Source organism: Onychostoma macrolepis, chromosome 08 (genome assembly GCF_012432095.1).
Source record: "Onychostoma macrolepis isolate SWU-2019 chromosome 08, ASM1243209v1, whole genome shotgun sequence".
Classification (NCBI taxonomy): domain Eukaryota; kingdom Metazoa; phylum Chordata; class Actinopteri; order Cypriniformes; family Cyprinidae; genus Onychostoma; species Onychostoma macrolepis.
In genome coordinates this window covers 17,589,164-17,602,755 of record NC_081162.1, presented here as the reverse complement: position 1 = coordinate 17,602,755, position 13,592 = coordinate 17,589,164, and positions in this window count along the sequence as shown.

Below are 13,592 nucleotides of genomic sequence, written 5' to 3'. Positions count from 1 at the left end.
CAAGAACAGGAGCAGGACGTTTCTCAGTGGTAAGTGTCAAGTTTGTGGTATTACAAGATAAACAATGTACAAGATAAAACAAATGTACTCTCAAAGCGTAGGATACAGCCTCTTCTCGACATGATGTTAACCACACAGAAATTTTACTGTGTTTGTGGACGGGCAAGTTGTTCGCGAGAACGTGGGCGGACATTATGCAGATGTGTTACTTCCTGACGTACAGCCCTAACAGAATAAGATTCGAATTCCTGACGACTCGTTTAGGCGATTGCGAGCCGACTCTTTTTTTTGATAGACAATAACTTTATTTATCGTGCACTGTCGGCTTCACAACTTTGCAGATAGTTTATGTTCACATACAGCTGCATGGAAGGTAATATTCGTAAAGGCATAATAGGGGCACTTTAAAAGTTCAAAACCACTTATCAAGCAAACATTTCTGGAAAAGCTTCCTCTGATTGGTAAGCACCTTTAAATTACCATTGGCTCCTGGTGATTATGTAGTAAGTAGATTTGCTTTTGTGATGTGGAAATCTTCTGGAAATCGCTTGTGCAAAAATATCCACTTTACTATGATTAACTGCTTTCTTAACTGCTGTTTTCTCATCACTGTCATTTTTGACAGTACTGTTGACGGTAGCCATTACCTTACATAGTAAAAACAATACCATGGAAGTCAATGGCTACCGTCAATTGTTTGATTACTAACATTCTTCAAAATATCTTATTTTGTGCTCAACAGAAGAAAGAAACTCATACAGGTTTGAAATGACACAAGGGTGAGTAAATGAAGATAGAATTTTCTTTTTTGGGTGAACTTTCCCTTGAAACAAAAAATGAAAAAGAAGTCTATTGCCTTAAAAGAGAAGAAGAAAATGGATGCCCAGCACTACATGGAAACATGCTGTTTAAAAAGCAGTACTCCTAATAAATAGTTTTGATTTGTTTTGGTTACTAATGATTCCTTTTTTTGTTGTTTGTAATACAGTAGATTTAACGCAGTTGATCAAACTTTTGACTGTAGTGTAAGTTCAGAACTTAACAAGTCTCTTTATCGAGTCTGAGTTTGTGCTTGGAATCCAGTAATTTAATCACACTAATACCTCACTAAAGTATTAACATTAAACCTTTTTAGACATGAAATTTCACCAAAATGTCACTAATGTAATCGCACCTTCATTCTCTTTGTCACTCTGTGTTAGATCCCCTGAAGGATCTCGGGCAGTTTCAGGTCAGCAGCCTCTTCCAGTCTGTCTGTTTTTAAAGTGCAGTCGCTGCTGCGCTTCTCCCAGTGGACTCGCAGAAGGGGATCGGTTCGTGGAGTGGAATGCTGGTATCTTCTTTTCTCTTAATTTTGTCAAGCCTTGTGTGGTGAGGGTCAGTAAGCTTAGAGACGCCCCTCTCTACAGTTCACAGCCTGAAAAAAAGTGATGCAAGGCTCTAAAAAACACAATAAAGAAAGGGCGAGGCGAGAATAACCGACATGAAAAACACTGTTGTTCCTGATCACACCTCTCATTCGACATGGGCCGATGAGTCAAGAGCTCTCAGGCGTAACGAGACAGACAGCGTGAGATGGATGTATCTCTGTATTGTTGTGGACCTTGACCTTCATGCCAACAGAACACAGGCCTCCCTCACCGAGAAATTGGAAACTGCGACATGATTTTAAAACAACTCCAATGTCAAACAATCGACACACAAAATTTAGTGACATACATCAATGGCTGTCACTTTGTTTTAAAAAGTGACGAAGACAGTTGGGTCAGCTGGGTGCACTGATTTTTTGTAATCTCACAACTGCAGGACAGTAGTTTTTCATTGGATAATAAGAATTTAAAATGGGGGGGAAATATCATTATGAAATTAATGTTTTTCTCTAATACACATTGGCCACAATTAACGGCACCCTTTTATTCAATACTTTTGAAACCTCCATTTGCCAGTTTAACAGCTCTAAATTTTCTCCTATAATGCCTGATGAGGTTAGAGAACACCTGACAAGAGATCAGAGACCATTCCTTCATTCAGAATCACTCCAGACCCTTTAGATTCCCAGCTCCATGTTGGTGCTTCTTCTCTTCAGTTCACCACTCATTTTCTATAGGGTTCAGGTCAGAAAACTGGAATGGCCATAGCAGAAGCTTGGTTTTGTGCTCAGTGACCCATTTTTGTGTTGATTATTGTATGGTTGGAAGATCCAAACATGGCCCATTATAAGATTTCTAACAGAGTAAGTCACTTATTGATTTTTTATCTGTTGGTATTTGATAGAATCCATGATGCCATGTGTCTAAACAAGATGTCCAGGACCTCCAGCAGAAATATTGGCCCACAACATCAAAAATACAGCAGTATATTTCATTGTACACATGGGATACTTTTTATCCCCGTGTTCACCAAACCCATCTTGAGTGTTTGCTGCTAAAAAGCTCATTTTTTAGTTTCATCTGACCATAGAAGCCAGTCCCATTTGAAGTTCCAGTCGTGTCTGATAACTGAATATGCTGGAATTTGTTTTTGGATGAGCTAGGAGAATATTTCTTGAAACCCTCCCAAACAACATGTGGTGATGGAGGTGCTGTTTGACAATTTTTGTTTAAGGTTTTCTGACTCAACTGACTCAACTATTTTCTGCAGTTCTCCAGCTGTGGTCCTTGGAGAGTCTTTTACCCCTCAAACTCTCATTCTCACCGTGCATTAGGACGATATAGACACACGTCCTCTTCCAGGCAGTTTCGTAACATTTTATGTTGATCGGAAATTCTTAATTATTGCCCTGATGGTGGAAATGGGAATTTTCACTGCTCTAGCTCTTTTCTTAACTTTTCTTTTCACTAATTTGTGAGTCTCAATTATCTTTTGCTGCACATCAGAAATATATTATTTGGTTTTTCATTGTGATGGATGATTAAGGGAATTTGGACTTTGTTTTTTCTCTATTTATATTTCTGTGAAACAGGAGGCTGGATAATTTCATGTTCATAATCACCCTGGAGTGCTCAATATTGTGAATATGAATGGGAATATACTTCAGAGATATTTTATTCATAAGAATTTCTAGGGTTGCCAATAATTGTGTCCAACGTGTATTTGAGAAAAACATTTATTTCATAATGATACCCCCATTTTAAATTCTTATTATCCAATGAAAGGTTAGATTTTTGTGAATTTTTTTAAATAAAAGATCAAAAGGATTAACAATGCAGATTAATTTTCAGACTTCTTTGATCATATTTACCAAGGGTACCAATATTTTTGGCCATGAATATTATTAGTATTTTTAAAAAATTATTTAATATTTACAATCTGGGTCTTTTTTTTGTTGAAAAATTATTAGTATTTTTTACTAATTATTAGTATTTAATTAAACCACTGATGTACATCAGTGGATAGTATATCAGAATTTATTTCATGAAATGATTAAGTTGGGCACGATAAAAAGAGGACATGTCCACCAGTCTCCACAATAAATGACAAAGCATGGCAACAAAAAGCAGCCACTTAATATAAATCGATGGCCTCATCAGTCACAGCTTTTTGTGTTTTCTGCTCAATTAAGCTGACAAACAAATAGATGGCTTGTTGGAAGTGTGAAGGGATGTCAGATGTACTGCGTTTGAATAACAGGTTGGTCTTGTTTCAGCATATGTCTGGAAGCGGAAATAGGTCACATTTCTGTAATTGCTTTGTCATTTTGCTGGTCATATTTCCCACTTTGCACCCGTCTCAGAAACTGCACAGTCTCTGTCAGATTGACACACCTCCTGATTATCACAGTCATACGTCCATCACAATATATCCTGAGGGTGACATAAGAGCAACCTGTCATAGAATATGCATGAAAAGATATCAGTCAGGCTTTTAAATATATCTGCACCATCCTTAATAGTGCTCCAGATTGCATGTATTCTTGTTTCACGATAAAAAATGTTTATAGTGCTGTAACTTCCAGCATTTGACTGAAGAATGGTACGTAATGTATGTAAGCTGTTTTATATGAGATTGTGTTCTGCTAAGTTTCACTCACAGGGCTGCAGTTTTGTTCTGATGGCTTGTACATAGTGTCCTCTGTTAGCAGTCATGTTGATTTACCAAGCACTATAGTGCGTGCACTCAGAAAATGCTGCACAGGTTTCATATGCAGCAGTCATAAATTATGGTGCGGATTCGTAAACAGGATGAATGGCTTTATGCTTGAGTGCTGTCTTTTTCCACAATGCATCTGGATGGCCGAGCTCAGGGCCACCGGTATGGAAGCAGAATAATGACAATAGTTTTTGAAACATAAAGCATGCTGAATTCCATAAACCGAAAAAAAGATGCATTGCAATTAACAGTGTTTGCATTTTAATGCCTTGTATTTCCAGGGCTTGCATTTTTAGATCCTGAAATTAAACATATAGTTGTTTATTTAAGTTGTGAATATTTCAATTTAAAATATTTCACACACATTTTCATAATTCAAAATTCAATAATTCAAAATTCACCTTCCAGAATTCACTCCAAAAATATTCAGTTTGTTTAAAAATACGATGTGTAATATTCGACAGGCAAATTTCATCCATTTTATTTCACTTTCCAAATTTGTTGCCACAAATTCAGTGGTTAAAATTAGGCAGAAAATTCGGCAGTGTTGCACATCCAGGAACCGCAGGAATAGCAGTAGAGCACCGATGCATGATCTCCAGCTGATGTCAGCCGCTCACCAGCAGGTGGCGCAAGCGGCTGTTGATGAAAGCCATATGTGGATCAAGTTATTCATTTACAAAAACTGATTTGCAGAAATGGAGCAAGCGTTAAGTAGAAGTTTTGATTATCGGGGCCAGTATGTGGAAACGCTGATTGTGTGAATGTTTAATTCAACATCTTCGCTGTTTTCCGTAGCCTACAGCTTTCTCTACCACAAAGGAGATTATAATGCTCTTTTACCCAACGCTGAAGTACAGAACTAACATTACATCTGAGGAAGACATATACTGCTTTCAGCTGCTTAGTTTCTGTAACGTATCATGGCTTGTGTGACGCTGTGCTGTAATACTGGGGCTCCTCATAAGTCACACTCCAGGATTCCCCAATGTTGTGTAACGCGCCTCAGTGAACTAATACAGTGATATAAGACCTCAGATCTCAGAATACACTTTATTGATGATTATGCGAACTATATACAGGCAAGTAAATGAGGTCAGAAGAACGCAACAAGCTGTATTTTCATTGCTTTCCCTTACCACTTATCTATAGAGTCGACAGTCCTACAAAGATATCAATACCACAATTAGTTTTAACAGTAAACAACCACTTTATATTGACATAAAAAAGGAGTTCAAAACTGCCTAGGTTATTGCTGCAAATGTAAACCTGAGAAAGCGCTATCGCACCCAAGGGGCCGTCTGACAATTCCACCGACTGGGTTAAAATGTCCAATGTATTTAATTAAAATGACTTTTAACATTTAAAATAACACACTGTCAAACTGTAAAGCTTGTATTGCTCATAGTGATTTACTACAGATGCGATTTTGCCAATACCTCCCTTTATACATATGTACAGTACACAATTATTTACATATAAAAGATACATACAAAACTGACTTACTACAGGTTAGATTTTGCCAATATCTCCCTTATGGTATGTACAGTACACAAATATCTTTTTTTTTTTTTTAAACTACAGTAATTCATCAAAAGGGTTTTTCATATTCCACAGGTTGTAGTACGTTGTGAAATATTGCCAATATCTCCCTTACTGTATGTACAATTCACAATTGACCTATCGGTAAGCCCCACCCCCTTAGTTACTGTTGCTCCCTCGGACAAACAAGTTGGAGTTGCTCACTGTCTTACAATGACAGCTACAGTGTGAAAACCTTGTCCCATGATGTTTTTGCACAATTTTGGACACAGAAGGCCACTAAATGGGAATTAAATATTCCATGGAGGGATTTTTAAAATATTTAAAAATAAATACGGTGGGTAACATGCAGGATCAACACTGTTCATGTATCGCAGGGTACAATTAAATTAATGCACATTCAACTAGGGCTGTGTATTGGCAAGAATCTGGTGATACGATACATATCACGATGCAGGGGTTGCGATACAATATGTTGGCGATACACTATAAGCAAGGCGATATATTGTGATATTTCTTATTTTAGGAATAGGATATATTTTTAGGAAAGCTGTCATTAACACACCACCATATGCAAACCTTAGCAAAAAATAAATAAAAATGATTTAACCAGAACACAGTGGGATCTGCATTTGCAATAATCAGTCCCTGTAACATTCAACTTTATTGAAGCACTTTTTGTGCAGTACGAGTAAAGGGGGAAAAGTTAAAGTACTTGCAGGATTCTTTAGTTAAACGTATAATATGTATAAAATGTATTTTATAAAAAGACCATATATATTTTTAGACCCTGCTTTAAAGGTTCACAGTTTAAGTTTACAATTGTAACATAAAATGTCAACATTTTGATCCAAAAAAATAATAATTACATCTGCTTAATATCAATGAAAAATAAAGTGCTTGCAGGATTCCTAAAGAAAACAATTGTAAAACAATAAATTAAATACAGATGTTGAACATTCTGAGACTCGTTCAACTTGAATTTTACAGGTTTTTCAATTTGTATTTATGTTTCGCGTGGAATCGCGAGACCTCGACACGAGCACCGCCCCAACTGCACAAAATGTCCCCAACACGAGAGAAAGCTGCAGCCGCACAGCGACCCTACCGCCCGCCGCGCCCCACGCAAAGGCTCTTCACACGGGATGCAGCAAGCGGCAGAACCGAGGTGGCACCCGCGCCGCGGTTCCAGGGGTGGACGTTACCACAAAAGCCCAAATGACGCCACACTTCAGCTTTGTACACCAAAACGGGAGCTGGAACAATTATTTCATCCTCCATTACTGGCAGCGAACTAAAGCTAACATTGCGTGCCCAAATGCTGGTATTTCCTGTCACTGTTTAAGTTCTGAGATATGAACTCAAAATGAAACAACTGCCATGAATCTTGTATAATTTATTTTATTTTTTTAAAATATCGATATTCCATTTTTGAGAATGGATATTGCCAAACAAAATATCGCGATACTCACATGTATCGATATTTTCTTACACCCCTACATTTAACCAGTTTAATATGGAGAGGCACTGAAATGTAGACCTTCGTTTATGTGTTTTTGACCTACACTGTACAAGACGCGAGAACAGTCCGCTATTTAGGTTTGTACGTTAGCATGGACCCACTAACTTTAACATTAGCTACTTTTAGCCAGAGATACCTTGCTAAAGCACAAGATAACATTAACGTTCTGCTTGAGCAGATGAAAGTTGTAACTTATTGAGTGTATGACAACCAGAAAATGAACGTTTTTGTCTTCATTTGAATTGGGGTGAATACTTAGGGACACTTGGTCACCCTCAGACCATCAATCCAAGATGTTGATGAGCTTGTTTCTTCATTGGAATAGATTTGGGTAAATGTAGAATTACATGACTTGTTCACCAATAGATCCTCTGCAGTGAATGGGTGCCTGCAGAATGAGTCCAAACAGCTGATTAAAACATCACAACAATCCACACCACTCCAGTCCATCATTTAATGTCTTATGAAGTGAAAAGCTTAGTGTCTATAATAAAAAATTTAAAATCTATCATTAAGATATTTTTAACTTTATATACATAATATTGCTTTCTCCAGTGAAAAAGTAGTATTGCCTGAATTAGGAGAGAAATATGTACAGTTCACGCTCCATTTACAAGCGTAAACAGTTCTAAACAAATATGTTGGTGGATTTTGATGTGCGAAGACAACAGGGTATGGACTTTTTCACTGGAGGAAGTGTTATTATGGACTGGTTATTATTAGCCAGAAGCGACGGTTTACAGTTAAAACACCTTAATGACAGATTTGTTTTTTTATAAACATACAACTTTTCACTTGTCAAGACCTTACTTGATGGACTGAAGTCATGGATTACTTGTGGATTATTGTGATGGTTTTATCAGCTGCCTTGACGGTACTCATTCACTACAGAGGATCCACTGATGAGTGTTGTAATCATACAAAACAGAAACAAACTCCTAAACATCATAGATGGCCTGAGGGTGTAAATTTTCAATGGGGCATATGAAGGCAGGTATATGGAAGCAGAATAATGACAATAGTTTTTGAAACATAAAGCATGCTGAATTCCACAAATTCAGTGGTTAAAATTCGGCAGAAAATAGAGTGGGGGAACTATGATGTCACTTTGTAGGCGAAAACCCGGAAGCGAGTTAGCATTTTAGCGCTTCCGGTTCCATCGTCCCAGAGTCGATGGGTTTTTTGAATGGAATTTTGGTTAAATCCCTTAAATAAGGTCCGTAGTTCACACAAGCTCAAGATACTTTCACGTTTTATTCTACGACATAAAACACACCAGTTACACCCCACTCGTGATTTTTTAAAACTGTTATGTTTCTTAAAAAAGACGGTTGCTAACAAGTTGCTAAATGGGACTACGGAGACATTCAACATCATCAAACCAAACAGTTTATCAATTTACAGTATTTTCCAGTTGTAGTATAATTTGTAATACAATTAATTTTAGAATAACTGTAACACAGTTCGTAGATCGGGAAGAAGGAGGCGGGAACCGGCGAACATTTAAACAAAGTTTTAATAAAATAAACAAACATCAAAGTAAAGCGGCAGCCCCTGCCGCACATAAAATACAAAATAAAAGTCCAGGCCTGGTCCTCTCTCGTCTTCCACTGTCGTCACTCCTCCTTTTATCCTTCCGGAGCTCCTCCGTGGGACTCGAGACCGGTGAGTTGCGCAGGTGTCGCTCATTATCATTAACTCCACCGGCCTCGCTCCGTTCCCACGGCTCTCGGCCCCGCCCCACTCGCCACATACCCCCATCGCCCCTCGCAGGCCGGGGGGATACTCCCGAGACTGCGCTCTACTCCGCCCCCCCCCTCCCTGGAGGGAGCCAATCACGGTGGCCGCGGCGTACCTGGGGGTAAGGAAAGAGAAAGAGAGGAAAAGAAAAAAAAATCTCGGTCCGGTTCCCGGACACACTGCCGCTCGGTCCTCAACCAGAGGCTTTCACTCGCGGTGCCATGCGATGGTACTGGACCTCTTTGGTGGACGGCTCTGCTCCTCCGCCTCCTGGCGGACGGCGATGGCTCCTCCGGTCGAGGGCAGCCGGCAGCGAGTCACCCGTTCCCTGCCCCTCCCCAAACATGGCGGATGGCAGCAGGCTCCGGCCTCCTGGTGAACGGCGCCGACTCCTCCGCTCCCTCTTGAACGGCAGCCACCCCTCCTTGACCCCGGAGCACGGCAGCGAGCCTTCTGTCCCACCTGTTCTTCCATTGCTCCAGCACCACCGCCTCGGGCAGCCACTGGCGGTCTTTGCTCCTTCGTGCTGCCCGACCTTGTCAGCACCGCGATCTCCCTCAGGGGGTACATACAACATATTTGCCCACCGGCAACAATAGTTGTCGCACATTCAAATACGATTTTCAAGGAAAAAAAAAAAACACCTGTGGAAAATAAATGCAGAACATGTTCACATAGAACACTATTAACACGACTATATGCATGAAACCATTGCGACTGTGAATTAACCATTAAAATTTACAGGAATAGTTTACCCAAACATCAAAATTTGCTGAAAATTTACACCCTCAATAATCCACAAGTAATCCATATGACTTCAGTCCATCAAGTAAGGTCTTGACAAGTGAAAAGTTGTATGTTTATAAAAAAACAAATCTGTCATTAAGGTGTTTTAACTTTAAACCGTCACTTCTGGCTAATAATAACCAGTCCATAATAACACTTCCTCCAGTGAAAAAGTCCATCCCCTGTTGTCTTCGCACATCAAAATCCACCAACATATTTGTTTAGAACTGTTTACGCTTGTAAATGGAGCGTGAACTGTACATATTTCTCTCCTGATTCAGGCAATACTACTTTTTCACTGGAGAAACCAATATTATGGATATAAAGTTAAAAACATCTTAATGTTAGATTTTTAAATTTTTTATTATAGACACTAAGCTTTTCACTTCATAAGACATTAAATGATGGACTGGAGTGGTGTGGATTGTTGTGATGTTTTAATCAGCTGTTTGGACTCATTCTGCAGGCACCCATTCACTGCAGAGGATCTATTGGTGAACAAGTCATGTAATTCTACATTTACCCAAATCTATTCCAATGAAGAAACAAGCTCATCAACATCTTGGATTGATGGTCTGAGGGTGACCAGATTTTCATTTTTGGATGAACCATTCCTTTAACACCAAATTCCTATTATAACAATAGATTTTGTGTTTGTAACCAAATTTTTCTTTGCAGCATTACAGTTGTTACTCTCTGTGTTTGGCTGAACACTCCCTGACAATCTGGAGAATTTGTTACAGTTTTTTAGATGCTTTTGTTGAGGTTTCTGTGATGTAACCAAGCTGTTGAGGGACAGGAGCCAGACGACAGTATATGTATGTAAATGGAAATCATGAGACCCTCACAAAGACGACTTTGTTAATATGTAAAGCCAATGTGAAAAAGATGTGGCTTGTCAACGAGAGGCAGAGCGAGCGAGAGAGGAAACTGAGAGCTTTTTACTGCGGTGACGTTGGAAGGCATCCCATGTTCTGTTTTGCTTTTCGCCAGCGGGTGAGAAAGAGAGATTGAATTGGTCTGTTATCTGCTGGCAGCCCTGTTATTTATTCCATGGTAATTCTGGCCCTCCCACTCCATTCCCTCTCTCTCTCTTTCTCTCTATCTACCACCCCATCCCAGTCCACCTCTCTCACACACAGCCTTACTCTATCTCTCTTTTCCTGTCCCTTCACTTAGTGCAGTATAAAGATGATAAGGTCACTCAATTAAGACCGAACTTTCCAGCAGTTCTTGAGGCACAGGACCAAAGTGCCTATACTTAATTATTATTTTTTTTTGGCTCCAAGTAAATTTGATGAAAATCATAAAATGCTCTTTGGATTAATTTGAATTATAATTTTTAGGTTTTCTATTTTAAAAATAATATGTGGAGTTTATTACTGATGGCAGTTCTCTGTGTTTTGAACCCACTTATATCATTTAACTAATGTCAGTTAGAAAACGTGTATTGTGTGCATGTTTGTGCACTATGTTCAGAGAGTGTCTGCTCTTTTATCTAAATATTTAAAGGAGTAGTTCATCCAGAAATTAAAATTTGATTTGAAACGCACTAGAGGAAGTGTTATTATAGGCATGTACTCTTATTTTTGGCTAGACGCAACGGTTTAAGTTAAACAGTTTAAGTTAATGTTAAACGGTTTAAGTTAAAGTTAAAACACTTGAATGATGGATTTGTTTTCTTTTTTTAACAAACATGCCGTTTTTCACTTCACAAGATGTTAATTGATGGACTGCAGTCCTGTGGATTGCTTGTGTATTATTGTGATGTTTTAATCAGCTGTTTTAACTCTCATTCTGATGGCACCCATTCACTGCAGAGGACTGATGGTGAACAAGTCATGTAATGCTAAATTTTTCAAAATCTATACCAATGTGTCGAGTAAATTGTCAGCAAATTTTCATTTTTGGTTGAACTATTCCTTTCAAGTACCTCCAGATAGATGACAACTATAAATAGTTGTTGTTGGTAATTATAAATATTGGCTTTGCAGTTTTGTTTGGTGTTACCTATGCAGTTTTGTGTTAAATTGTGGTGTTTAGTGATGGAGATAAATCTTCTTTCTTGTTGAACAAGAGTTGAACCTCTTTTCACGCTGTTATATTTTTCATATTGAACATAATTGTGCATTATATTTCAACTCTATTCTACCAATATCTGAGAAGGAAGCTCAAGAGGAAAGACTTTGAAATCTTGCATCAAAGCATTCATGTTGTTACTTCTGCGTCCTGCGTCCCTAAAATGTATTATAAAAAATTTAAATACGAAAAAAATCTGTTAAGAGATTTGGAATGTATTTACTTAGAATGGTTCACTTTAGCCTCATGCGCATTTTGCCACCATTTAGCTTAAAAAAGTATTCAGATTAAAAAGACATTATTTTATTTTGGAAACTAGCTCGTCTGTAGGAGATTCCAGAGACTGTGTGAAGGCAGTGACCACCCAGATGACAAGGATTTGTGTCTGTTTTTGGGGATTAAATGTGTTCCCTTGAGCAGAGAATAATGTGTAAGACATCCTCTGTTCTCTGTTCTCTTTTTTTTTTTTCCTGAGCTCTGGCCACTTTTCTTTTTCACATAAAAAGCCAGTTGTCCTCTCAACCTTTCACTTCCATGAACTCTGTAAACAGCCTCTTCAAGTCGGTTTGATTTAGTGACTTTTGCTCTTCAAGAAAAACGAACACACTTAGAAATGTTTCTTCTCAAACAAACAAAATGGGACAACAGAACTGTTATGGCAAAAGAAAGAAAATGAAGAATTTCTAATGCAGACCCATAAACCAGCAAAAGAGCTGGAAAAATGAGGTCATTGTTATGTGGCGAGTTTAATTTGTAGCTCATCAACTCAAGCTCCATAAGGACTCTGAATATGCTGCCTTCATAATCGGGTAAGCCATTTTAAATGAAATAATTCTGACAAAGGCAATCAGATAGAAAATTTTATACCAGTAACCTGTGCGCGAGTCATTTTAACTTATTGTAAAAATCTTTAGTAGCTGTAGAGATACATTGACATTTACCTGATGTGTTTCACATCAGATCAAACCTGAGCAGAATTTACTGAAGCTCTGATGTGACTGCAGCGCCTACAGTAAAATAACATTTCATATTTTCAGTGCAGTGTATATAGCCTAATTATTATTTAACATGTTAACTAACAGGTGTTGCACATCTGAAAAATGCAAAGTGAAACAATATCAGGTTGAATCGCCATGCGTTGATATTTCTAACTCAAGAGCAAACACACGGTATGGAATTTAATGAATAACTTGTAGGTAACTTGAATAGATTAGCTTCACAGTGTTTTAGTATCTCTAGTACTTCAGTTTTAGTATTTTTAGTATTTGAAGTGTTCCCATGCAAAAGCCTATAAAAGCCATCTTGGTCAAAAATTAGATAATGATACTGAGTGAATGCTCTCCTCACATAGTATATGTTCATCAAGTATGCGCTAAATCATGTCATGTATGTTTTGTTGAGCTTGGTTATTTTGTATTTGATTTGTTACCTGTAAATAGTATGTTTGTTTGCATAATAAAATTTAAAAAGTATGCGCTAAATCCCAGCCTCAACCCATTCAGAAGTACCAGTACTTACATAGAAACCTATACACAGTAGCCAGAAAGAAATGCTCATTTTAAAGAAAAATGTCAGATGTATCTGAACTCTTCATTTCTCGTTTACTTTTACTGAATTTTATAATGTGAACACAGTGAATTTAAATGACATTGAAATTTTATTTATTCCTGTGATGGAAAAGCAGCTATTACTTCAGTGTCACATGATCATTTAGACATTATTATAATATGCTGATTTGAACGTCAAGACACATTTCTTATTACCATTGTTCAAAACAATACAATGTTGATACAATGTTTTTACAGATTTCTTTGATTAATAGAAACAACATTTT